This window comes from Mustela nigripes, chromosome 7, assembly GCF_022355385.1.
Source record: "Mustela nigripes isolate SB6536 chromosome 7, MUSNIG.SB6536, whole genome shotgun sequence".
NCBI lineage: Eukaryota > Metazoa > Chordata > Mammalia > Carnivora > Mustelidae > Mustela > Mustela nigripes.
Genome location: NC_081563.1, coordinates 63082468 through 63109613, shown reverse-complemented (window position 1 = coordinate 63109613; position 27146 = coordinate 63082468).

Genomic DNA, 27146 nt, shown 5'->3' with positions numbered 1-27146 from the left:
AAAAATTCAAAGGCTTTAAAGTGACCAGATGTAAAAGGAAAGAAAGCCCCACATCTATGTGCTGCATAGCTCCTGTTGCACCCCAACTCCCCCACTTCCTCCACCCCTGCTTTGGGTGGAGAAATCCCCATACAGGGACTACTTCAATGTATTCCTTACCATCTGGCTTATAATTGCTTTTGGCTAATGGGAAGCACCAGTAGGTAATCTGCAGGTAAGATGAGAGTACAGTGGGCATTGTTCCTTCAGCTCCCTTCCTGCTGGGTCACTGGGGGTTGACTATGTTTCTCCAAGGAAGACCTGGACTCCTGTGAGGAAGGCTGCCTGCCACCCCCTCTATGGCCAGCCTCTCCAGGTTCTGTTCTTCCTCCCTTTGCCCACTCAGTCAGGAGTGGTAATTGATCCCAGCCATTCCTAGACTCACAGTGCTACATATACTTTAATGTTTCCCATATCCCTGCCCTTTTAATTGCCCCTTTATTAGGTTTTCTTTAATTATCCCACTGAGTGTGCTATAGTTGACTTTCACTGATACCATATACATTAATGACACATTGAGAAGGAGGAAATGCCTAAAGACTCTTAGGATCCAAATAAAAATTCAAAATCTGGAGGGCTTCCTGAAAAAAATATATTGTATGCTATTTTACCTTCTAACTTGAGAGGACTCTTTTACGTGAGCTATGAGTATAGTATATGTTTATATTTTGGAAGGGGATGGTGGTAAACTTAGAAATTAGGATGAGCCTCACATGTGAAAATAAATGATGCTGTGAATGGCATACTTCTCTAGTGATTATGATAAAGCCCCAACTCTTAATTTGGATAAATTGCTAACAACCCAACTTAGCACACCCATTTGCAGTAATCATTATTTTGCTGACTTGGCTCTATGTCTGGCTTGCATTTCAATAGTGAATGCAAAGCCTATAAGCATTTAAGGGCTTTCTTGCTACATATCTCCCTATTCACAAGGAACCCAACCCAGAATCAGAACATCCCAATGCTTATGCTATATTTCTGGTTGAACATAAAGAACTTTTGAAGTATGGTTTAACTCTTAAATGCTATCAAGGGTCTTTTGAATCGGTTGCTAAAGCTACTTGTAAAGTCCAAAAGACATCATTTCAAAACTAAAGCCATTAGCCAACTGCTTTATTGACATAATGAATTGTATTTAGATGGAGCGCTTAACCTCAGCATGCACTCAGTCCTTGCTCTGTCACACGGGCATGAGAAAGGACATGATCAGCTATGTGCATCAAACGAGTCTAGTTCAATTATTACCTGAATGTCTTTCTGACGATCAGCCAAATTAGCAAGCTGCATTGTAATGATTTTTTCCCCCATTGGCCCCTTAGGGGTGGGTTAAGGCATTCCATCAGTCATTCAGAAAAGAGCCTTGGTCTGGGAGTTGTGGCCCTAGGTCTATTGCTAACCAACCAGTCTGAAGGTTTTTGAACAAGTCATTTTAACTTCTCTGAGCTTCTGCTTCCTTATCTGTAAAGTGGGGCATTTGCCAGAGTTATTTTGCACACTGAAGCAGTCTGGCCAGGCCCCTCCAAATGTGTGTAGGCTCCAGTTCTCTGCAGTGGTGTAACTCTGGCATCTTGATGATGTCTGGAGTTGATCAGGGCATTTATCTGAATGCCTAAGACATCTCAAGGTAGTTGAGAAAGAGAGCTATGTATTCTGAACATAGATACTCGGTCCCCAAAACACAGCGATACACACCTCTGCTCTCTAGAAACCAAACTCATCTGCTGGCTTAATATCAGCTTGACCTTCCAAGTCCATATCTCTGTTCCAGGCCAGCTTTGATTTCATTTTCAGCTGAGTTGTCTATTTTTCTTTGATGTGATAGTTTATAAAGTGAACTTGAAGGGACTCTGAAATTGGTCTGGGCAGTGATGTTTTAGCAGAGGCCTTGAACCTCTGTGGAAGAAGGCCAATCATACATTCTGCATGTATTTTACCAAAGATGACAGTCCGCAGCTAATGCCTCAGAGCCTGCATTTCGAAGGCACCTTTAACTGAGCAACAGCTCAGACGGAGCGAAGGGCAAGGAAAGGCAAATGAACATCTGGCAAGGCCAAGAGTGTTATGAGTTGTATCCAATACCAAGCATGTCCTGATTAAATATTTCATGCTTTCCCCAGCCAGATATCACCGAACTATCAGCTGTTTTCTTCAGCAGGGATAAGTTCACCTTTATGAGAGGATGCACTAGCTGGAGTTCTAACAGGATGTTTAAGAAGCATCATGAAGAGTTTATTTGCACCCGCTTGTGTGGCCCACCTCCCCTCTCTCTTTCCCACCTCAATCTTCCTTTCTCTCTTTCTTTTCTTCTTACCCCACTCCTCAGTATATTAAAGACAGATTTTACCCAGAAGGATCAGGCTGAAAATATTTTCTTTCATTCCAACCCCAGGATCCATACTCTCCACAGGTTGAAGGTGGCTATAGTCTGGTTCCTGCTGGCTCTGGAACCTTCCAGCATGGTCCATACGCCTGGCTGAACAGTGTTGCGTGTCTGCAAATTTGGTATTTTTTTCTTTTGTAGAGTTCTTAGCTATGCTGTTAGGTGAGTAGGCTGTGTGGTTGCTGAATCTTTTGTTGGATTCCTCATCATTGATATGTAGTCTTCTCAATCCTATCAGAGCTTTTTCCCCACTTAAATGTTACTTTGTCTTATATTAATATCACTAATACCTTTTTAGAGAATATTTACATTGTATATATAGTTTTCTTTCCTTTGTCTTTAACTTTTTAATGTGACTTTGCTTAGGAGATCTCCTTTATGTAGCAGATAACTTTATCTGTTTAACCTAATCTGATCATCCCTATATTCTAATATGCATCAAATGTATTTAATATATATGTTTATGTCCTTAGTATGCATTTGTACATATCATTTGCATTTACTGTGATTATGGGTATATTTTTGGTTATTTAAACCATCATACTTTGTGTTTTCTCTTTACTATCCTCCTTTTCTTCATTTCAGCCATCTATTAAGTTGGGTTCTTTATATGACTCTCCAGCCATCACCATTCATTTTCTATGTTGATTTGGAATGTATGCATTACACTTCACTTTGCTTAATTTTCTGACATACTTAACATGATTGTACACACACACACACACACACACATATCTACAGAAACTCACTTTTTTCTATTTTTGTCCTAAATAATAGAATAATATTAGCACAATCCAGTTAACAAACATTTCACTGTCCCTGATTCTATTGTCTAGAGTCCTAATTTTGCTTATATTAACTTAAAAACAAGAATTTGAAAAAGCAGTCAATATAGACTTAAATTGTCTGTTAACTTCAATCAGTTTCTGTGCTCTTCACAGTTTAATTTCTCCCCCTAAACCTTTCCTTTCGGTATGTTTATTTTATTTTTGAAGAAGTATATATTTAATCATTCTTTTAATGGGGATCTGTCTCGGGAAAAGCACCCTTCATTTTTACATGTCTTAAAATGTATTTATTTTGTTCCTATTCTTGAAAGATAGTATAGCTAGGCATAAAATTCTAGGGTAGACAGTTAATTTCCATCAGTACATTGAAGATAGGAGTCTGCTCTCTTGTGGCCTCTAATGTTGCTTCTAACAGCCTATTGTCTCCAATAAATAAATAAATAAATAAAACCAAATATCTATCATCTCCTCTTGGTAGCATGACTTACCTTTACGTGAAGATTTGAGATTTGTTCATTTAATTATTTATTTAATTATTAATTTGTGGTTAACAACATATGATAGTTCCAATTGCTCAACATCTTCAATAGTTGGTATTTTTAATTTTAGTCATTCTAGAGGGTGCAGCATATTGTCATTTTAATGTGCATTTTTCTAGTGATTAATGATGATGAACATCTTTTTATGATTGATTTGTTTTTGTGTAAGTACAGAATTTTTTTTTTTGTTTGTTTTACTGAAGCATAGTACACACACAATGGTACATTAATTTCTAGTGTTCAACATAATGGTTCCATAACTCTATACATTATGCTATGCTCAGCACAAGTGTAGCTAGCATCTGTCACCATATAATGCTATTATAATACCACTGACTATGTTATGCTGTTCCTTTCAACCCCATGACTTATCCATTTCATAACCAGAAGCCTATATCTCCCCTCCCCTTCTCCCACTTTTTTCTGGCCCTCTTTCCCTCTACTTGTTGGCAACCATCAGTTTGTTCTCTGTAGGTCTATTTCTGCTTTTGTTTGTTTGCTTGTGTTGCTTTTTAGACTCTACATATAAAAGAAATCATAAAGTATTTGTCTTTCTCTGTCTGACTTATTTCACTTAACATAATACCCTCTAGGTCCATCTGTGTTGTTGCAAATGGCAAGATTTCAATTGATGGACACACTTAGATTGTTTCCATATCTTGGCTATTGTAAATAGTGTTGCAATAAACATAGAGGTGAATATATCTTTCTGGATTAGTGTTTTCCTTTTCTTTGTGTAAGTAACCACTATTGAAATTACTAGATTATATTGTATCTTTATTTTTAATTTTTTGAGGAAACTCTATACTGTTTTCATACAGGTTATACTAATTTACATTCCCACCAACAATTCATGAGGGTGTCCTTTTCTCCACATCCTTGCCAACACTTGTTATTTATTGTGCTTTTGATTCTAGTCACTGTGACAAGTATAAGATGATATTTCATTATGGTTTGGATTTGCATTTCCCTGATGATCAGTGATATTGAGCCTCTTTTCATGTGTCTGTTGGCTATCTTCTTTGGAAAAAAATGTCTATACATGTCCTTTGTTTGTCTTTAATCAGATTTTTTGTTTATTTGGTATTCAGTTATATGTTCTTTGTGTATTTTGGATACCAACTCTTTACCAGATATAACATTAGTGAATGATATGATATATCCAATAAGGTGTTAGTATTATTTATTTGTGCATTTAGAATAGGGAATATACATTGAAACTATGGCTTTGTCTTCAATGAACAAGCTTTTTTTTTTTTAAGAAATTGAGGTGATATTTTGAAAATGTTAATAGCTAGAAATGCAGATAGCAATGAAAAAAAGTTAATTCAACCATATAGAAAATCTGGGGTCATGTATATTTTTGTTTCACTGTGTGTTAATAACATCTTTCCACTTTGAGAGATAACTGTCTATATCACACTTTAATGACTTCCTGGAGATGCATCTGCATTTTAGCTAGAGGTACTCAAACAAAACTTTAGGAAAATCACATACACAAATTGCTTCTCTTTCTAATATTCTGTTAACTTCTGAAGGGCATGAGGAAAGGATGAGGCAATATCCATTTCATATTTTGAAGAAATGGCTGGGTATAATAATAAATAAACAATGAATGGTTGAGTGTATCAGTAAATGAGTAAGCATATGAATAGTTAGTAATGTAAGCAAGAAAGCTACTACACATTGTACATCCCATGTGTTTGGTTATCTCCTCAGCCACGTGGTTGGAAGTAATAATGCTACTAAGACCCATAAGTCTTCTGATGATTACCAGTGTGTTTTAGTTTAGTGCCAAAGGATAAAACAGCACTATTTAAAGCATTCCATTGCATAAGGAGTGGCTCTATTGCTGCCTCTCAGATTTCTCTTAGGTCTTGGAATCATTTAGAGGATCACATATCTTTTTAAAATAAGTGATTTCATATTTTTTCTAGAAAAGAGTCCTTTTGCATGTCTGTTTACACATTGACTAGAAATGTGTGTGTGTGTGTGTGTGTGTGGGTTGGGACACACACATGTGCACATCAAGCACGTTATTCAGAGTGATCCCAGCACATTTTTCTGCATATTTTCCCATATTTCTGCATGGAGTTCACATACAACCCAGGTACAGGGGATCAGTCCCTTTCTGGAAGTCCATAATGGCTAAGACAGTCAGCAATCCTGTGTCAGGGCCTGGTCGGCTGTGTTCTGAAGATGGAACATGAATTGACATTAACATCTTGCTTGAGCTTATTAGATCTGCAGTAGAAAAGCCCCTGCTATTGGACCAGAAAATGCACCTTTACATCTAGTCATGCTCTCTGTAACTAAGAGGACCAGACAAGAGATTGCATACCATTTGAGACTCATCTCTTACACCAGAAAATAATTTAATGCTCATCAGCTGATGGTTGGTTGGTAAAGGCTAACACATTATATTTTGAAAATCATCACTATTTAAAATAAAATAGTCAAATTTAATTTCTACCCATTAGAAATGTCTAATAAGTAGTCATAAATCCTAGAATTGCAGGGGCTCTCTAGAGAGCATCTCATTCAGCGTCTCATATTCATGCAGGTAAAATGCTATTATTTTTTATTTCAGCTACCACTATTTAATAATACTATATTTCAGGTACTTCAGGTAGGCTCTGGTGAACAAAACACAAACCCTACCTTCTAGTAACTTTAGGTTCAGTATTCTACAGATGAGGAATCTGATATGCCTCATGTTATGTAAAGGGTCTTGCTCATAGACATACAGCCAGTCCCTGATAGAGAAAAGATTAGACCAATGCTTCCTACAGATAAACGCCCTGCAATTCATTTTACAAAAGAAAATCCTACATGTATTAACTGATATTAATGTAATAAGGTTTTTAAGTGGAGTTATAAGATATTAAAACAAAAGTAACCCAAATGTCCAGCTCCAATATCATTTATTGTAATAGTAATAGTTACTCCTTTGTATTTACTAAATAATTACTTTTCATAGAAACCCAATGGAATAGGCTTATTAAACCCATTTTACAGAGGCAAAAACCCTAAGGCACTAAGTTCATAAGTAATTTGCCTTAAACAACAGAGCTTATAACTGGGAAAAGAGGATCTAATATCCTGGCTCCTGACCACTGTGCTATCTGGCCTCTCAGGAGAGTGATCATTGATGTTACAGGGTCAAGAAATATTTTCAAATCATGAATAAGTAATAAACCTCATTTTTTTTGCTGTATGCTCCCTTGTTTTAAAAATCTTTGAAAAATCAAGAAAAATAGAGACAAACCAAAAAACAGACCCTTAACTGGAAAGAACAACCTGGTGGTTACCAGAAGGGAGGTGGGTGATGGAAAGGGTGCAGTGGGTGAAGGGGGGTTAAGAGAACGTTCATCATGATGGCCACTGGGCTATGTACAGGATTGTCGGATCACTATATTGGAACCAATGGAACACAGTATGTTAACTATACTAGAATTAAAAACAAATAAACAGAAACACACAAGACTGGTCTTTGACAAATCTATAGGTTAAGTTCCTACTAATTAGAAGAACTCATATCTTGGCTATGCCAAATAAAAGGCTATTCTTTAGTGCAGTGAGTCCCATTTCTCTTTGAAAATAGGTACTTTTGTAACATTCAGAATTCTCAGATTCCTATTTGTACATTTAGTTATTCATACATGTCTTGTCAAACCTATAGATCTCTGAGAAGCTTATAGTTGTTTATAGTCCTCCAATTCCTAAAGTTGGATTAGCATGGGGTTAAAAGCATTTGGAAACCAGAAATGTTTTTCTTGATCTACATTTTTCATATCTGTGTTTTAGTTTTTGTTTTCTTAAATACTCTATTTTTCTCTGAAATGAAATTAATACTTTTTATTTCAATTGTTCATATTTTGAAATAATCCCACCAGGACAGAGACAGGCTCTTAAATCTATAGTAAAATAGAAACATTTCACCAAAAAAAGATTTCATTTCATTTTTAGCCTTGGATTTATATCTCCTATGAAAATGAGCTTCACACTTGCACTTGCGTACCCCTACAGCTCTCACAACAAGGAAGAAGAAAGTCAGGGAGGTAGTTCTTTGGGACACTTGCAAGTATCACACCAAGTACTAGATGGTGCTTTTTGTCCTAAGAACTGAAATTTATAATAGCTTATACTCTTTATGGTTGCAAGTTAAAAACATATTATCAGTTTCTCCAAGAAGAATGTAGAGTTTTTCAGAGTGACAATCCAGTAGCATAATGCATTCATAATTATATGAAGTTTTTAGTTCAAAAATAATAAGCTTTATGTACCAAATTTAGGAAACATATGCATCACAAAGCAAGCCTTTGTGTTTCATTATAAAGCACTTAGTGGTAAATTTCTTTGAAAAATTGAGCATGATACAAAAGTGAAAGAGTGTTCTATAGAAGAAGCACAAATGTTGGGAAGACCATTGTAGGTAGAGACTGGTAGCTATTCCCCAATAAGTATGCTCCCCCAGTCTTCCAGTCAAAACTTCAGATGTGTTTCCATATCTGGGATGGCTGAGTAAGCTTCTACCGGCTGACTCCCTCAGTTAACAACTATAAACTATGGACAAAATATACATACAATGACTCAAAGGCGCTGGAGATTGAACAAAGCAGGTGGATTCCGGGGGAAGTTGATACTGTGAAAAAGAGAATAGCAAGTTGATTTGACAATTTTTTTAATATCTTTTAGACTAAAGACAAATCACAGTTGGCACTGAGTAAGGCTCTTAAACTCTAGTCGAAAACCTACAGGTTTTTGACACAGAGGAACAGAAGAAAGAGTTTGAGGCAAACATAGCAGCTGCAAAGTAGGGGTCCATCCCAGAAAAGAGAAAGGGAGAAGGGACTTCAGTTTCTGTGCCTAGAATCTGCCCAAATCCCTGATTTTCCTCTGAACCAGGCATGAGCAAAATAGAGACCAGCCAAATATTAAAGAACTGTACTCAAGAGCTCAAGAGACAGAATTTTCGGTTTGAATCTGGCCAACTCAAATGCCTCCTAAAGCAAACAAAAATAACTTATCTTTCTGGGGGGATAAAACAGAATCCAATGTCTTTATAATAGAATATTTATAATATTTGGAATACATTTCAAAATTATTTGACATACAAAGAACCAGGAAATAAACAACCCTTTGATGACCAGGATTCTGGAATGGAAAATTATAATTATGCACAATCATAAAGAAGACAATATCCTTATAATTAATAAAATATAGGATAGTTCAGCAGAGGTATAAAAACATAAAAAGGAGCTAACCAGAAATTCTAGAACAAGAAAATTCTTATATATGAAAGAAAAATATAACTGGACAATGAAGGAGATTTGGTGAACTGATAAACAGGGGATTGGAAATGATCAAGTGTGAAGAACAGAGAGAACAAAAGATTTAGAAAATAAGTCTCAGGCACAGATAGTGTATGGGCATACCTTGTTTTGCTTTTTTTTTTTTTAAGAACTCCAAATTTTTTTTTAATATAATTTTTTATTTTTATAAACATATATTTTTATCCCCAGGGGTACAGGTCTGTGAATCACCAGGTTTACACACTTCACAGCACTCACCAAAGCACATACCCTCCCCAATGTCCATAATACCACCCCCTTCTCCCAAACCCCCTCCCCCCAGCAACCCTCAGTTTGTTTTGTGAGATTAAGAGTCACTTATGGTTTGTCTCCCTCCCAATCCCATCTTCTTTCATTTATTCTTCTCGTACCCACTTAAGCCCTCATGTTGCAACACCACTTCCTCATATCAGGGAGATCATATGATAGTTGTCTTTCTCCACCTGACTTATTTCGCTAAGCATGATACGCTCTAGTTCCATCCATGTTGTTGCAAATGGCAAGATTTCATTTCTTTTGATGGCTGCATAGTATTCCATTGTGTATATATACCACATCTTCTTGATCCATTCATCTGTTGATGGACATCTAGGTTCTTTCCATAGTTTGGCTATTGTGGACATTGCTGCTATAAACATTCGAGTACACGTGCCCCTTTGGATCACTACGTTTGTATCTTTAGGGTAAATACCCAATAGTGCAATTGCTGTTTTGCTTTATTGCACTTTGCAAATGCTGTGTCTTTTACGAATTGAAGGTTTGTGGCAACCCTGTGTCAAGTGAGTCTATTGGGGTACTTTGCCAACAGCATTTGCTCACCTCATGTCTCCAGGTCTTGCAATATTTCAAACTTTCTTTGATTAAGTGTGATATGGTGGTCTGTGATCAGTGATTATGACTTGATGAAAGCTCAGATGATGGTTAGCATTTTTTAGCAGCAAGGTATTTTTAATTAAGATATGTATACTTTTAAACATAATGCCACTGCACACTTAATAGACCACAGTATGATGTAAACATAACTTTTACATGCACTAGGAAACCAAAAAATTCTTCTGAGTTTCTATATGGCGATTACTCTATCTATTGCAGTGGTCTGGAACCAAACCCACAGTATCTCCCAGGTATGCTTCTCATAACAAAAGATCAAACTCCCAGGTATGCTTCTCATAACAAAAGATCAAACATACATGTAGTTGTAGTCTCAGGATAGGGGGAAAGAGCTAGAAAAACTATTTGAAGAAATAACGGTTGACCAGGTCTGAAGTATGGCAAAGGACATATGTTTTCATAATCAAGAAGTTTAGAACATCCCAAGAAGGATAAGTAGGAAAAAAAAATGTGCCTAGATACATCATAATCAAATGACTAAAAAACAGAGATAAAGAGGAGACTCCAGATTTTCAGCTGGCCATTTGGTTGCCTGAAATAAAAACTACTACTCCCTGGGACTCCTGGGTGGCTCAGTAGGTTGAGCGTCTGCCTTCTCCTCTGGTCATGATCCCAGGGTCCTGGGATTGAATCCTGAATCAGGACTCCCAGTGTGGAGTCTGCTTGGGATTCTCCCTCTCCCTCTGCCCCTCCCTCCACTCATGTGCACACTCTATCTTTCTCTCTCTCTCAAATAAATAAATAAAATCTTAAGAAAAAAAAAATACACCTCCCAGTCTCCTTTACAATGAAGTATGGCCATGTGACTTAATGTTGACCAACTGTATGGTAGGGAAAGTGAGGCATACAATTCCCAAGACATGTCCTTAAAGAAAAGAGATGTACATCTTCTCTTTTTCTGCCTCTTCACTGACTATGGTGGAAGTCTTCTTGGACAGTGAACGAGAGCAAAACCCTCGAGGGGAAAGAGACAACTGAAAAGGAACCAGGACTTCTGATGCACAGGACCGTTCTGGCTTTGAATGACCTCACACCAGCTTCAGGATGCTGTCTGAGACGGAAATAAACATATCTCTTTGTCTCAGAGAAAAATGAAATTTTTATCTGTTGCTTTTGATTTTTCTGATCCTACCACTAAACTTATACTACATTAATACAGCTAAAAACATCTTGTATCAATGTCAGAGAACACTTTACACAGGGCAAAAAGCAAACATGAATAAGTCAGAAGTCTGGCAAAGAGGTAATTAGATTTTTTTTTTAATTTCTACTTTAATAAGGTAAGAGGTTATTAGTGGAATCAAAGTGCTATTCTCTTTGGTATTTTTCCCAAGCTTAATGTAAGTAATGCTTTGTTAAATGGCTCAGAGGAGTTTTCAATCAATCAACTTCAAAAAACAAAGGAAGAAAGTCATAAACATAATTGAAGGAGCCTACTGATATTTTCCATTTTCCTCCCATCCTGGGTTTGTTATAAATTAAAGCCAGTGCTCATTCACTGTCTCTCACCTGTTCTCCTCGAACTTCTCCCGAAGGTCTTGGCTTGCCATGAGGTTTCCCTGAGACTCTATCTCTTTTTACTAGACGGGAAAGGCTCATTGTTTCAGCATGTAGGAGAAATGGCTGATGTTGGTGTGGAACTGTGACCCCCCATGGGGCAGCAGATTATAGTATGTTCTTCTAGATGTCTGATTGGACTGGCCCCATCCTCACAGGATTTTCAGCTTTGACCCCAGCTCTCCCTGGGTTTCATTGAGATAGATACCATTTAATGATGGTGCCCCATGAGAGAGCAGGTACCTCTTGCATAATTTTTTAGCACACTTTGTTTTTAAGAGTATAGAAGAGCCAGTATTTTTTTTTAATAAAAAACATCAACAATGACATCTCTATCTATGTAGCTGTGTCTCTATCTCTAGAGTTTGTCTAAATACTTTGTCTAATACATGCATATGTATCTCTATATTGGACAACGTGTTTAGGAAATAAACCATTAATTTAAAGCAGGATCTTACAGCCAAACACTTCATTAGGCCACTTAGGTGGCTGACTATCTACTGGTGAGTGTTTCTCAGGTTTTCTGATTCTTGTGAGTTGCCTCTATTAGGGCTGGCCAGCCAGCTCTCACATGACTCTCACATGGCTTCATTGTCAGCAGCTTCTGATGCTCTAAGGATCAATAATTTAGCGCTAAACATCAGAGCGATTTGATGTCAAGGCTTTCTCACTAAATAGTGCTGCCCAACCGATACCTCCTCTGAACATTTGTGCGAGGAAGCAAAGCTCTCCTCTCTGCGTCTGTTTTGCACTTGATGGCAATTTAAATTAAATACAGACAGGAGGACGGCAGTTGCCCAGGGTCCCTCATTTCCCATACCTGTGTAATGACTAATCAAGGAAATTTTGATATTTAGTGGGTTGCAGCAGCTTCTCCTGGGTCACCTCAGTAGACTCCCCATGACTCAGCTCCTGTGGCCTCCTCAAGCTGGGAGCTCTGGTTGACCTGGAGGCTCATCACATTTGCTCTAATGCAGGCAGGCCTCAACCTGCCTTCAACCCAGACTATTTGAGCCCTGATGGGCATCCATAGAGAAGACTGAAGAAATTAACTGGTGTCTCAAAGGAGCTTAGAAGTTGAAGAAGATTGGGAGAGGTGTTCGCTTTAAGATGAGGGCTGTGACTGTTCCTGTTACAGGTTGAATGGTGTCCCCATCCCCCAAATTCATATGTTGAAGTCCTAATCCTGAGTACCTTACAATGTGACCTTATTTGGAAGAAGGATCTCATAGATGTAAGTAGATTAGAAGTGGTCATACTGGTGTGTGGGGGGGCACCTAATCCAGGATAGCTGGTATCCTTATGAAAAGAAATTGGATATATATATACACACACAGGAAGAATACCATGTGAAGACTGGAGTTCTGCTGTCTCAACCTAAGGAACCACCAGAAGCTAGGAGAGGGGCTGGGAACAATCCTTCCCTAAGGCTTTCAGAGGGAGCGTGGCCTCTGCCAACCCCTTGATCTCAGACTCCAGGCTCCAGAGCCGTGGGACAATAGATTTCTGCTGTTCAGGCTGTTCAGTTTGTAGCACAGCAGCCACAGGAAACTACTACAGTGAAAAATACAGAGGCAAGAATGTACAGAGCAGATCCTAAGGAATGCTAAGTCTATAGATACCATTAATATCTAGTACTTTCTGAACACATTTGTTCTTCCATTTAAAGCTCATAACCACTCTCTAAGGCAAGCTCCACCATCATCCCATTTTATGGATAGGAAATAGAGATTCAGACTGGCTAAGGAAATTGCCAAAGGTCGCACAGCTAGGAGGATGCAGGAGGTCAACGAGGGAGACACTGAAAGAGCCGGGGAGCAGGGTGCCGATTTCAGTCTCCCTCATTGATGCATCTCTCTGGACCAAACACAAGTCAAAGACTAGAAAAACTACACTGCTGAGGGAAAGGGAGTCCCATATTTTGCTCCTGGAAAAAATCACCAAAATGGTTCTTCAATTCTCCCATCTGAGCAATGTAAATTAATACCCAAAAGAAATACAAAGTTGCATAAGACCGAACAGCTGGAGGGGGGCGGGATCATCACAAGAGACAATACCCTGCGGCCCCTGTTCAGTATCTCTTCACTCCACCACCTACCTGTGTAAATCGCGGTGACCAGGGAGGCCTCTGGACTACATGTGTGCTCGCTCCACCTTTTCTTTTCATGGGACATCAGCAGAGTACCCCCTGCCTAGAACCCACCCAGGTCCAGGGAGGAAGATTTCCAATCAGTGGTACCTGGCCCTCAGTTTTGCACCCTCTCCATGCTCAGACAACAAGAAAAATGATACTTCTCTTCGGAACTGACACATCCCTCTTTCACCAAGTGCACAGAGGTCCTACCAGGCCTTATGAGTAAATATTTGCCTTGCATTGTCACAGGCCCGAAACTTCCGCTGTCCAGAGAAGCAGAATGGTGATTTTGGACATTTAGAATCTGGAACCTGTGATGACTAGAAATACAACCGTGCATGCTGTCAGAGTCTCTGGTCTGCCAAGGGAAAATGTGCTTTATACAGCCACAGGCTTGACCTCCAAGAGCCTTAAAAGGCCTCTCATACTCTAAGGTACATTACCAGGCCTTACACTAATTCATCATGATAGCTAAAGTGCTCTGTGTAAACCACAGGAGATCTCAGTCCCCTGGGCATCCAGGAGTCAGATTTAATTGCTTCGAGTTTAGCATAGGGAACCATAAGTGAACATGGGGGAAAGACTATTTGCATATTGTTTGCAATAAAGCTTAGAAATGGTTCCAGATGTCGGAGCTGAAACCTTCTTCCCAAAAGTTTATCCAAGCTTGGAACTCAGCGCAAGCCAACCTGATAAACCTTCCTCCTAGCTTCTCTCTTTCTGCTCTGAGTCCCAGTTTGCAGGTTGCAACAAGAATACCCAAGACAGATTTCTATTCTGAGCAGGCTGGACATGATTTATTAATTCATTTTTGAGATAACAATTGCAGTTGGGAGGGATCTGCTGAAAGCCTTAATTACATTAGAAAATATGCTTCGCTGTAGTCTGCCCCTATCCAGCGTATGGAACACATAATTATCATAATTTTCAAATTTTATTATTATTATTTGAAAAAATTTGATGGAGAACAGACTCTACAACTTAGCTACTTCAAAGGAGTGACGGAGTCACTTTTGAACCTTCGAAGGGATGATTTCTCCAACTTGCTTGTGAAGGCCCCTTCAGTGGAAGAGTGTCTATGGGCTAGAGTAGCCTCGGATACTGTTTGCCCAACAGAACTAGCTTCCCAGTCCCTTTCTCTTCCTTTGCGCTGAGAGGGAAATGCTCAGGTGTGCTGTTGCCAGAGTGATTAGGCTAGCTGGGAACTCTCCTTGGACAGGAGGTTGGAAAGCCTTTGGGATCATGCCCTCTCATCCTTGTTAAATGACTGTGTGTGTGTGTGTGTGTGTGTCAGTAAGTGTGCTGCTACTCGGGCACGCACCTGCCTAGAGGGAAGCGGTTTGATTTCATTTTTTTTTTTTTTTAAAGGCCCAGAGTGTTATTTTATTTATTTATTTTTTTTAAAGAGAAAGCAAAACATTTCCGGAAATGAAGCTGGGTTTCTATTTTGAGCTCCAAGGGTGCCAGGCGGAAGTCACAACTGTTATCATTGGCTGTGTTATCAACGGCCCATGTCTTCCGAAAGCCTCTGTCTCTAGGTTTTCTATCTGTCACCCCAGGGCGAGCCGACCCTCCCTCTGTTTCTTTGGGTGGCTGTGATGTTTATCAGACTAATGAGTTTGGTTCTCATGTTGATGCTAAAGTGGCTGAGCCATAGCAGGCCCCTGCCCCGGGTCCCCCCTCACCTATGGATTATCTGCCTTCTCCAAGCCCCCTCATTCCACGTTTCTCTGATCTGTAGATAGTAAGGAAGCTCGGGCTTGGGTTAAACCATTTTGAATAATTCAGACTCTCTGTCCAAGTGAATCCATTTAGAAAAACCAAACAAATGAAAACAACAACAACGTTTGTTTTTGTTTTTGTTTTAATAAAAAACAGCAACAAAAATTATAAGAAAGACTGGTTGACTCAAATTTAGCTTGAGGATAATTTACTCTTTTGTAAACTACCCCCTCCCAGAAAGGTATCTAATGGTGATCTGAATAGGGGGCAACAGAGAAGAAAGCACAGTGGATTTGAACCAAGTGAGCTGGAGACCAGCCCTAGCTCAGACACACACCGGGCAAGATCTGTGGGGACTCCCTCCTGGGTATGGGCTTCTGCTTCCCCAGGTAACAATGGAGTCATAATCCCTGGTCTTCCTCCTCAGAGAATTTCTCTGAGGATCCTATCTAGACCTAATGTTGACATAGTTTCAGATCATTTGAAGTGCTTTGAAAATGCAAGATGGCGTCATCAGAACTGACTCAGAGCCTGAACACAATAGGAACAAAACAAACATTTCTTGAAGTGGGTAGACTCCTTATTTTCCGTTTTATAATAGGAAACAAGGCAGATGTTTTGCTATCCCTTGAAAAGCATCAGTCTCTGCCTACATATTCCCTGAATGCCCGGGCTCAGGGTTTCTTGGTGAGAAGATCTGCAAAAACCAATGTGTACACTGAGGGTACTGATCTTTCCTAGGAAAAGCATTTAATTCTCCCCCAAGGACATAGACAAAACTTATATCTGTGGAGCAAATGACAACATTTTAGTCATGGGCACCTACATATAAAGGGACCTTAGTGAATTAATGTTCACTTTCCATCTTCCAACTTCATTTTCAGAAAAAAAGAAGCCAGAGCTAAAAGTTTGGTTTTGTCACACAGCAGAAGAAGATCTCTGATTTCCCCTCAGGTCCTATAATCTTTGTGTTCCTTTTCCACTAAGCATCCAGTAGGACTGCTGTTCTGAGGAACATAACTTCAGAGATACTGTCCTTGTCCAAATGCCATGTCTTATGGATCAAAACCTGGAGGTCCCCGTGGCCCTCTGCTGGGTCTGATGCAGGAGTAGCTATTGTCACCTGGAAAGACAAAGGAAAAGATTTTTTTTCTTCAGGCTCCATGCAGGTCCCCCATGACTCTCATGGACAGCTGTTTCTTGAGAGGCACCCTTGTAAAAACTTTCCTCTCATGGCTGCTCTGTTTCAGAGGGTCTATGTGACAGAGAGTGCTCGACTTCAGTTTTCACTGGTGGAGACGGCCAACAACAAAGGGGTTTTGTTCCAACCCCTCCTCTCTGGGAACAACCACTTCTCCTTTAGGTCACAGGCAAACCCTGTCATGTGCCTGGCGTTCCTCCCGGCATTCACTTTGGTTTCCTTCACACAAGTGGATGAGTCAGTCTTCTGATCAGTAAGGAAAAAGATTATGCTCCCTGGGTTTCTTGGTTGGGCTTCAGAGCTGACAAGGAAAGTAAAGACCAAGGAAAGAAGTTGAGCTGTTGGCACTTTTTCAGGTCTTCTTCCGGAAGAGTAAGTGCATCCTTAAACAAGTGGCATCATGTTAAACAGCCCTTCTTTCTACTCAAAGGTTTATCAGTTCAGTTCTTGTAGTTTCAATGGAAGCATTGATTAAAGCCTTCCCTTCAGGACATATTACCTCTGAGCACTATTATTTCAGAAGTCAGAGTTTATAGACTTGGACAAATACCCTGGAGACCTGCAAGGAAGAGGCGTAAACAGACCTTGTGACGCCAGGAGTAGAAGGAATAAAATAACTTGGAATCCAAAATCTAACCGCACTATTGGCTTAAAAATGTAAGAGTACTTCACCTAATGCTTCCACTCTTTGCCAACACTTCAGTGCATGGGGAGATTCCTCTGCATAATTCTTCATGCAGCAGAGTGGTTGGGAAGAGAGAGGGAAATGGCTTGTGTTTCCGTTTGTCCCACAAACACCTCCTCCTGCTCCTCCTCTCTGTCTCCAAACTTCTCTAACCCAACTGCCCTATTTGTTAACTCACTATTGTTGTTGGTAGTGAAACCATCATGATCATCAAAATATCAAAAATTGGAGCACACCAACTTGGGCCCCACCCTTGGGAGTGTGACATGGAAAGAAGGTCCATCCTTCCTGGGGAGCAGCTGACTCAAAATGTGAGAGCTGAAACCAGCCTGGGACTCTTCCATGTCTGCTAGGTCTGCAGTCTACTGTTCCCGCGTCTCTGCCATTGTCAGAATGCCCTCATCCCGACACACACATCACATCTATCCCTCTCCCTTTTCAGACTTCCTGCAGGTGTGTTTCATCTTGATTTTATCTGTTGGAAATGGGGTAGAGTGTAACAGTGCATTCTCAGCCCTGCCCTTGAATGAATGTCTTGATCAGCGGGGGGCATGTTGGAGTGGATCCCTTGAGGGATGGAGGAGGATGTGGAAGATGAAGGAAGAGCTCAGTGAAACCATTGGCCAAATCATCAAGATGCTTGAATCAGTGACTGACTGGCCATGCCATGGGCACTCTGCCTTGCAGGACAGTGGTGAGTGGAGAGGGATGCAGGGAACCCGTGAGGCTGACAGCTGGTGAGACCAACAGTGCTCACTCCTTTTGCCTTATCCTGAAACCAAAGAGATGCCTTTCGCACGTTTGCTTTTAAAAAACTCTTCACCTCCCTTGTCTTGAATGTTTACTGTCAACATCCCTCCTCTCTTCCCACTCTTCTCCCCACTTTGGAAAGGTGTAAAAGAGGTACCATATGTGGACTCCCTCTGCTGACATGTTTCTAAAAGACCTTGTCAACTGGTACTAATTGTTGTGACTGCAAACTTTCATTCATCTTGGATGCTGCTGCACACTTCCCTTGCCTTTAACATTCTGGGCCAATCCCACATTCCTGTGCAGTTTCCTCGCCACGGACAAGACTTTAACTTCCAGAACCTCCTCCTTCGCCATCACAACATCCTTCCCATCAGTGCTTCAGCGGGTGGCCCAGCATTTGCAGAGCTCAGTGTAACGGGAGGTGAAGACTCCCAGTCCTCGGGACCTACCCTTCCCTCGGTGGAGAGGGCCCAGGCACCAGCTCTACTCCCTCCTTCACATTAGAGGCTGCCGAGCAACATGTTCATTATGGGTGGGCCGTGTTTAGGAACTCAGCGCATTATTCATCATGTTAACTCTGTTGATATGCGCGTTGTTGACCTGCACCTCACACAGGCACCAATCAATGCTACAACTTTCTATCTCCAACAAAACCCCTGTGATCTGATGGACTCACTGGGCAATATTAAAACCTGAGGAGGGAAGCGAAAAGGGAGGCTTTATGAAAGTGACTTCAGAACACTATCCAATTATTAGTATGCTTTTTCATAATACTGACGGTTTCACATTTTATTGAGAGAGCGAATTTTTTCCCCAGCTCTCTTGGGAATGATTTTATTGAAAGCATCAGAACGAAGAAGATGGCTGCATCATTTCTGCAGTGCCAAAGGGTCAGAATCTTTGACTGGTTCGGTGTAATGTGCACATATAAAATTTCACTCAGTGCTTATTCATTGCCTTTTATTTAATATATAATCTCGCTAGATCCACTTTTGTTTCTTTACATTCACTGCTTGCCTGCGTTAAGCTCTTCTTTCGGCTGCTTTAATATGTACATATTAAGTTGTATATACACACTCACATATACACACACACACAGATTTACTTTGACCAAGAGTCTTGCTTAAAGGGAATACTTCCTTGCTTTTGTTCTTTTTACACAGTCAGTCCAGTGACATAGGTAGAATGTGGAACTGTCCATAGGAGAGCACTTTGCCCGTGATTGCCATTTAGTTGAGAAAGCTGTTGTTCCTTCAGTAGTCAATGTCTGCTCCTTTCTTTCCCCCTCTTTGCTTGCTCTGTATTCCACGCCCACCCCCATCCCATTAAAAATCATTCTCACTCCATAGCCAACAGAGAGCACTTTAAAATACAATAGATTTGTTTTTTAGTTGAATTATTAAAATGCACAAAACCAAATCCAAAGAGCCAAGTTTCTAAGAGAGTTTTCTGACTAAAAGGAGTGACCTCTCTTCCAGGTTCTAATCAATGGAGGAAAGTCCCAAGGAGACAAATGGAGAATGGTCAGTTTTAACAGGGAGGGTCCAATAACTCTCAAAATATGGGACTCCTTCATAACGTTGAATTAAAGAATGACTGAGATCTGGGCCAAAATCATTGCTTCTTATACCTCACCACTGGATTGATGGTGATGGACTCTCAGTGAAGAATTGACCTATAGGTTAGCAGTTCATTAAGCAGCAATTATAGAAAGATCCAAAATAACACTGCCTAAACAAAATAGAAATGTATTTATCTCCCACATAAAAGAGGTCTGAAGGAGGCAATATAGGGCTCCTGGTGGCTCTAGTAAGTCATGAAGGACCTAGAGTCCCTCTAGGTTATGGTTTTGCATTGCAAATGTCATGAGTCTATGCTCATGATCCATCTAAGGGTATCCCCTCACTCCTCTCACTCCTTCAAGACACCTTTCAGATGTTCCCTGTAACTCTCACTTACATCTCTTTGGCCAAAACTTAGTCACATGGCCTCATGGAACTGCAAAGGAAGCAAATCTTTTAGCTAGATACTTTTGGAACTGCTAAGCATCAAGGTTCTTATTTTTAAAGAAGTGGAGAGAAACTTGGGAGGCGTGTAGCTGTCTCTGCAAACTTGGCTGTGAAAGGATTATTTCTATAACCTGAGTCTAAGCTTGTCTCCTTACTGACCCCACCACCTTATCAGATAAACACCAGCCTTATAATCATGACATATAAGTAGGGTGGCCATATAATTTATCATCCAAACTGGGATATCTTTGAGAGTAAAAGGGAAAACTATTACTACACCAGGATGACAGGAGAACCCTAACTGCCCTAGCAAATTGAAATGCATGCATTAAGTCCTAACTACCTTTTAGATCTCATTTCCTTCCACTTCCCCACTTACACTTCATTCTGTGTCTATAAAAATAGTTAAAATTCCCCCAAACAAAACATGATTCTGTAGATGTCATCCGTTGGCCTAGAATTTCTTTGCCAACCTTGTACCTGGAACATCTCCATTCATGCTCTCCACTTCCTACCCCAGGCCAGCGATTGCCCTGAGAAATCTCCCCTAACCAATCTCTCTCAATTTACACAACACTCATCACTTCCTCTTCTATGCTTTTGTCCATTGAAAATTACTTGCTTCCATGTTTACCTTGCTGTCGGTTTAGACTAGGTTATGCTATGACAGCAATGAAACTCATCAGAATTGACTTATGGCTCAAACTTCAAGACCAATTCCATTTGGCTGAAAGGCTATGGTTTTTTTTTTGTTGTTGTTGTTGCTGTTCATTGTAGGTTGAATGAAGCTAAGTGAGTTTGAAGTAAGCAGCCAAGTATTTTTGTCCAAAAGAACTAGCTTAGTAATAATCTAGATGGGAAATAAGCTCCAAAAAAAAAAAAAAAAAAAAGAAGAAGAAGAAGGTCAACATTCTGTTTTTCAACCAGATGTATAGGCCAGTATTCCAGTCCCTATAAGTTAAATGATCATTGATCAAGGATGAAGGTTAGCTGAGCTCTGCACTAATCTTTAACCCCCTGCCAGAACACATGGATAAGGTTTGCTAGGCAAGCCTCAAGAGCCACATAGGGAGAAAAGACATCCCTCCGATGGTGAACGCAGTTGGCAAACCTTATCTAACGGAAAATATGTTGCCAATAACTGAAGAATGGTCAATTATTATCAATAAAACTAAGTCCTTCCTTCCAACCATTTTTTTTAAGCGGCCATGCCACAGCGTTCCTCACCTGAGTCATCGGCGGTGCAGTTGTCAACTTCTGAAAAGACGAGGAAGCAAATGGCAGTTGAGTGCCTCGTTGCACACCAAGTGGGGAGGATGTTGTGTCACTAGTGTCTCCTGGCATGACTAGAACGTCCGAGTATGTAAGCACGCAGTCTGCTTGGCTGTTATGACCACATAGGACACTGGGGAAACTCTTGGTGAGAAAACAGGCTGCAAACAGAGCCATTCTAATTAAGGCCCATTGACGTGTCCATTGCTCTCAGGGAATGTCTACTAGTAATAAGACTAACAGGAGCTACTTTCAGCTTCGCTTCTCATCTGTAAGATGGGCTAATGAAGTCTTCATTCCATACCTTACCCATGTCCTGAGAACAAATCTATCATTCAGTCATCACACATTCATTACTCATCACATAGAAGTATACCAGGCACTTACCGAGGGACCACGTTAAGTGTACAAAAGCATCACCAGTTTGACCTTCCTTCTGAAAGTACTTCCTCATGCTCTTCTAACAGTACACGTGGTCGCATTAATTATCTCAGCTCTGAAAGGCAGGGACAGCGGATGGCTCCCACTCCACAGACACCCGAAGGAACAGGAAGCAGAGACAGTCTCCTGCGTCTCTCGGCTTTGATAATGGTCTGGGACTCAGTAAATGTTAGGATGAAGGAGAGAACCAGACTCATTTTTGACAACAGGTTTCTCTCTTTAGAGCCCTTGGTGAAACAGGCCCCAGGCTGTTCAGGGGGCTGCTGTGAATTCCTTTAGCCTTCAGTGAGGCCAACCCACAGAGCTGAAGGGGACTGTGAGAATGTTATTGCAACTTCTTAATTCAAAACATCCCTGGAAAGAGACTCCTTGGGATGGGGCCGGAGGGACCCGGCCGCTCAGCTGGGATGAATTACTGGGACTGCAGGGCTGGTTGGTTTTGCCCTCTAGCGGCTAGAGGCCTAGGGACCCTGGAGCTCAATGCTTCTCAGCACCAGGGGAGTCCTCACCATTGAATAAAGAACAACAGCTGGGTGGAGAAGAAGGACACTACTTTGGGTCTGGGTCCGCAGAGCATTACCCGGGGCTGTGACTCAACTCTCAAGACCCCAGTCCCCACACAGGCAAACTGAAAAGAATGGACTAGATCACAAGGCATTCAATTCTTTCTGCCTTTACTGGTGGATAACTCTAGAAACATAACCTATGACCCTGGGAGTCCCCCCCACACACACATATTTCCTGAGGGCAACAGAGGCAGAGTTTAAGTCCCGGTGGTCTCTCCTTTAGTGGCCCCTACATCTAAGTGAGAGCAAAGACAGAGAATGTATTCCTCAAGGAAGTTCGATTAAAGGCAGCCCGGGAGAATGAACCTGTGGTGGCCTTTGGATCAAAAGCTTCTGTCCTTCACGGACATCCTCTGTGCCCTGTCTGAATGCCCTTGAAAGTGAGTGGGGAGGGGACACTGAGCAGGGCAGACAATCCATTTCTAACACCTATCTGAGTGAACTTACAGAAAAGACTACTTTCACATGACTAGTTTCACTGTTTCTCAAATCCTGATAGCTTATGGACCATAAATCACAAAAAGTGACTCACTCCCACCCAGAAAGGATTAAGAACACCCCCAACTGCTGCAATATGAGGGCAGGAGACGACCCACCTTGAAACTCATGCAATGAGAAGTAAAACAATGGTTTTGGATTGCAGGCATATTGGCCATATATAGCTCTGTGTAAGGAGGAGATGTGATGGTGTAGGGCTTACTCCCCTGACCCCCTTTTCTGGAACTTGCTCACTGAATCTCACATTGCAAAACAGATGAACATGCCATTGATTCTTTTCTTCCTATGTCCTCTTTCCAGCTTCCCTAATGTGTTCTGTTGTATTAGGCAGATTAATTCTCAACCTAAAGGTTCTGACCAGATCAAGCTGCAGACATGCATTCTGGGGACTATGATTCCTTGGTAGCTTGTGACCACCTCTTATTTATTTGTTTATTTATTTTTGGCCCAAAGAGAAATGAATTGTCTGCTCTTTTCTGCATCAGGTTTGAATGAAACTAAGGATACAATTTAGTCAATCAGATGGAGGAGATGAAATGAATGTGGGGTACATTCTTCAAAAGAGGGTTATAGTTAATTTTTTTAGGATGAGTGACTAATCTTTAGTCACCAGGGATTGTTAACAAGAAGAATTCCAGGTAACTAGGAAAAAAACTGGATTACACTATTCAGTTGAAAGTGGCAGGGGAAAAAAAAAAAAACCATAAACTCCTTTACCAAAAATCCGTTTCTCTCTGGCTAGAGTGAACATGGAGACAATGAAATCATTTTCAGCAAATTATTAGTGCGATATATTTTTTCCTTTCAAGAAAAGGAAACTAAAGAATGGTTGTGGCCTTTTGTTGTAGATAGCTTTTCAGAATACTGTAACATAAACAGATTATCTGCAGTGTTTATTCAGTGTGAAAAAACAGTTCCAAGAGCCCCAGGTGCTTGCCAAGATCATAATTGTACCTTCTTAAATACTTTCATTACTTGGAAGTACAATAAGCGAAGCGGGGACACATGCTTTCCATTTTCTTGTCAACAAAACACCTCCAAGAAATTAAGCTCTATTTTCTCTAGAAAATCTCTCTAGAACTGTTTAGGGCACATGAAAAGGGAAAGGAGGTAGGGCTTTGGGTTCGTTCTTTTATGACCTTGAAAAGAAGTACATAAAATGGCCCCTCCAAAAGAGGGGGGAGAGGAGGCATGAGTGTGGGGCACATGGTGTCTCAAAATCAGAATGTTAAAAGTCAGGTGGCTTCTGTTTGGTCAAACATGGCTAGGAGAGTGCAGGGTATCCAGGTCACATGTCTAGATTCCCACATGGCGGATTTCCCCGAGGGAAGTGCTGAGCCGCCCTCAGTGAGGGCTGTGTGGAAGCCACGAGACAAAGCTCAGGTCCTTATCTGTGTAAATTCGCTGGACCAAGTGTTGTCTTCTGGGCGGGAGGAAAAGTTCATGTTGACCCTTCACTGGAGCTGGTCTGATCATAAGACAGAAGAGGCTCCATCTCTGCCCCGTGTATTTAAAATAACTTCTGAACCAATGAGCTATCCCAAGCACCCAGTTTCAGGACGGAAAGTCAAACTGGCATATGCACCCAGAGAGGCTTCAACCCTAGGGAAAAAGGCTTTTATGTCTTAGCTCATTCCTGTCCTGTCTTGCTCTGTTCTTTCGCTCCCTTTTTGTTGAGCTTCTGCTGGTCTCCCGCTCCTAACCTGGCCTTTCTCCTTCACCTTCAGTCACCACATCACCGCCAGCTTCATCTGCCTCCAGTCTCCAGGGAATGTGGCCGTGGCTGGTAGCATGCAAACGTTCACCTTCATGTAGCCCCCTGCTTCGTTCTTCCTAGCTTGCTCAGCACGCAAGAGTGGCAGAAGGCCCCCTAGACCCCGAGCGACCCGAAAAGCTCTCTACTTCTTTCTTTCTTTGATCAGATGTGCCTCCAAACCACCACGTGGAGGAATATGCTGGCTTCTAGAAAGTATGAGGGAGTAGGGGTGGGGAGGGGACTTTATGGGTGTGCATGTGTGTGTGCATGCGTGTGTATGTGTGTGTAGGAAGCAAATTCACTGGAACTTGTCTAATCAAAATGGTGCATTAATCTTTGCACCTGAATTTAAGGAGAAATGGAAAGGGTGAAAGGATTTAACGATATTGAACTCTTTTGCCAGATGCTTCTGGATGCATTATTCTAGTTCATCTTCACACCTACCCTGCCAGCTTGTTTTTCTAAGCCCATTCGACAGACAAGGAAACTGGGGCTTAAAGAGTTTACAGCTGAGGCCTGCAAATTACGGTACATGCACCAAAACTGGCCCACTACTGCTTTTGTAAAAAATGCTTCATAGGACCTCGGTGACACCTGTAAGTGTGTGCACCGTTTATGACTTTTTTCACACAACCACAGCAGAGCATTAGAGACCGGATAGCCTTTACAGAACAAGTTTGTCAGCCTCTGGTTTAAATAGCGTCACTGTCTTCACCCCAAAAAATATGTGCTAGGGATAGGATTTGACCTTTAACCTACACCTTTCTGGTTCTAGACCTCACTGGACTTTGAGACAAGAGACAAGAAAATAAGGTGATATTTGGGTTCTTATGGACTGACCACAATTACAAATATCTAGTTAATTTGCATAAAAAGAAAGAAAAAAATAATATTGGAATGCTTGGCGGTCAATTTAGAATTAATATAATGTTTACAGATCCTTTTTTGGTCCTGGATCTCTGAAATGACTCAGAGTGACTGCAGGATCTTGCCAATTACATACACACCTGTGTTGCTTGTCCCTGGACCACACCTGAGTAGTAAAGGGTTGTTAATGTACTCATGCAAAAACCCTCAACCAAAAGATTTCAGGGTCAAACCTAAATTACAGAAAAATTAGATAATCTCTACTTATTCCCATAACCTTTGGGTTTGTAGTTATTTGACCAAAAGTGACAGATTCAGGTTGGCTTGTGCATCTGTTCTCAAAGTATGATCCTAGGGTAGAGAAACACCAGTAACATTTGGGAACCATCTTCTGTGGAGGTGCTGTTCTACCAAACCCATTCCAGTAATTCTGATGCGAGCTAAAGCTTGAGAATCGCTGGTTTGTGCTATGCATATTTACTAAGGGTTGGTTGGTTGGATCATGAATTAGCTCCTTCATTCATTCATTCATTCATTTGTTCAACATTCTGCAAATCTATCTCTATAATATGTTTAGTCCTCTGTTTACACACTGCCCACATCTTTACTTAGCAGAGGAGATAGGAAAATGTGGAATGGGGAAAAAGCAAATTCTGACATTATTCCAGGCCTTCTTTGCCCTGTAATGGAGTACAAATGATTCCACAAGAATAGTATTGATCTTTTCTATAGCAAAGTTTCTTATTTCATTAGGAAAGACTACCGCATTTGTCTAAGTTGAAACAGGCCCTGATAAATCCTAGCGAAGTTCTGGGAGGGCAAGAGAAGGTGAATTTTGATCTCCAGAACTTTTTGTTTAATGTCTTCTTGTTCATTATTTCACTATTGCTGTTTTTAAGATCACCATCTGTGGATTAAAAACTGACCTCATCATGGATTTAGGAGAGAAGCCTTGTCATATGAGTCAGACACCTCCATGTACCATCAGATTATTTCAGCTCTCTTATGAAGCTTCTGGACACAACCACCACTGACACAAAGGTGTGTGTTAGGCTGTGGGACAATGGAGAACTTACCTGTGCACAGCCTCAAAAGTGTGGGGAAGCTAATGTCCCACAGAGTGAACCTTTGACCAATGATAGGCAGAAGCCCACAGATCCATCTTCCCCCGCCTCTCACCAACTAAATGTCATGTGATGCAGCAGTCAAAGGGCATCCTTGTAGGATAAAGTCCACCACACGGAACAAGCAGTGACCCTTGCCCCCGAGCAGGGCCAGCTCAGCACTCTCCTTCATGTCTTTTTTTTTTTTTTTTTCATTCATTTTGCTTCCCAGGCTTCACTCCCTAATCAAAGAGAAGCATATACACCATTGCCCAAGGCTCTGTGTTCTGTGAAGTCCAGGCTAGGGTGCTATCTTACACCAGAGCAAAGGTAAGAAATGTCTTGCTTAGGTTCATCTCAGACCATGGTTGGTGGAAGTTCTAGCTTATCGAGAACATTTGAGAAGGAGGGGAGAGCTCTCTGATGATGGCAATAGCTGACTTCAGGATAGATACAGAGAGCACCTTGGTGGTTGGGCGGTCATGTGCAGGACAGGGTCCACACTACTGTCTGGGCTTCAGAAACACCTGGTGAGACTCACTCAAGCCCCCACCTAGAAGCACAGCTTCAGAATCTCTTGGCTTAGGT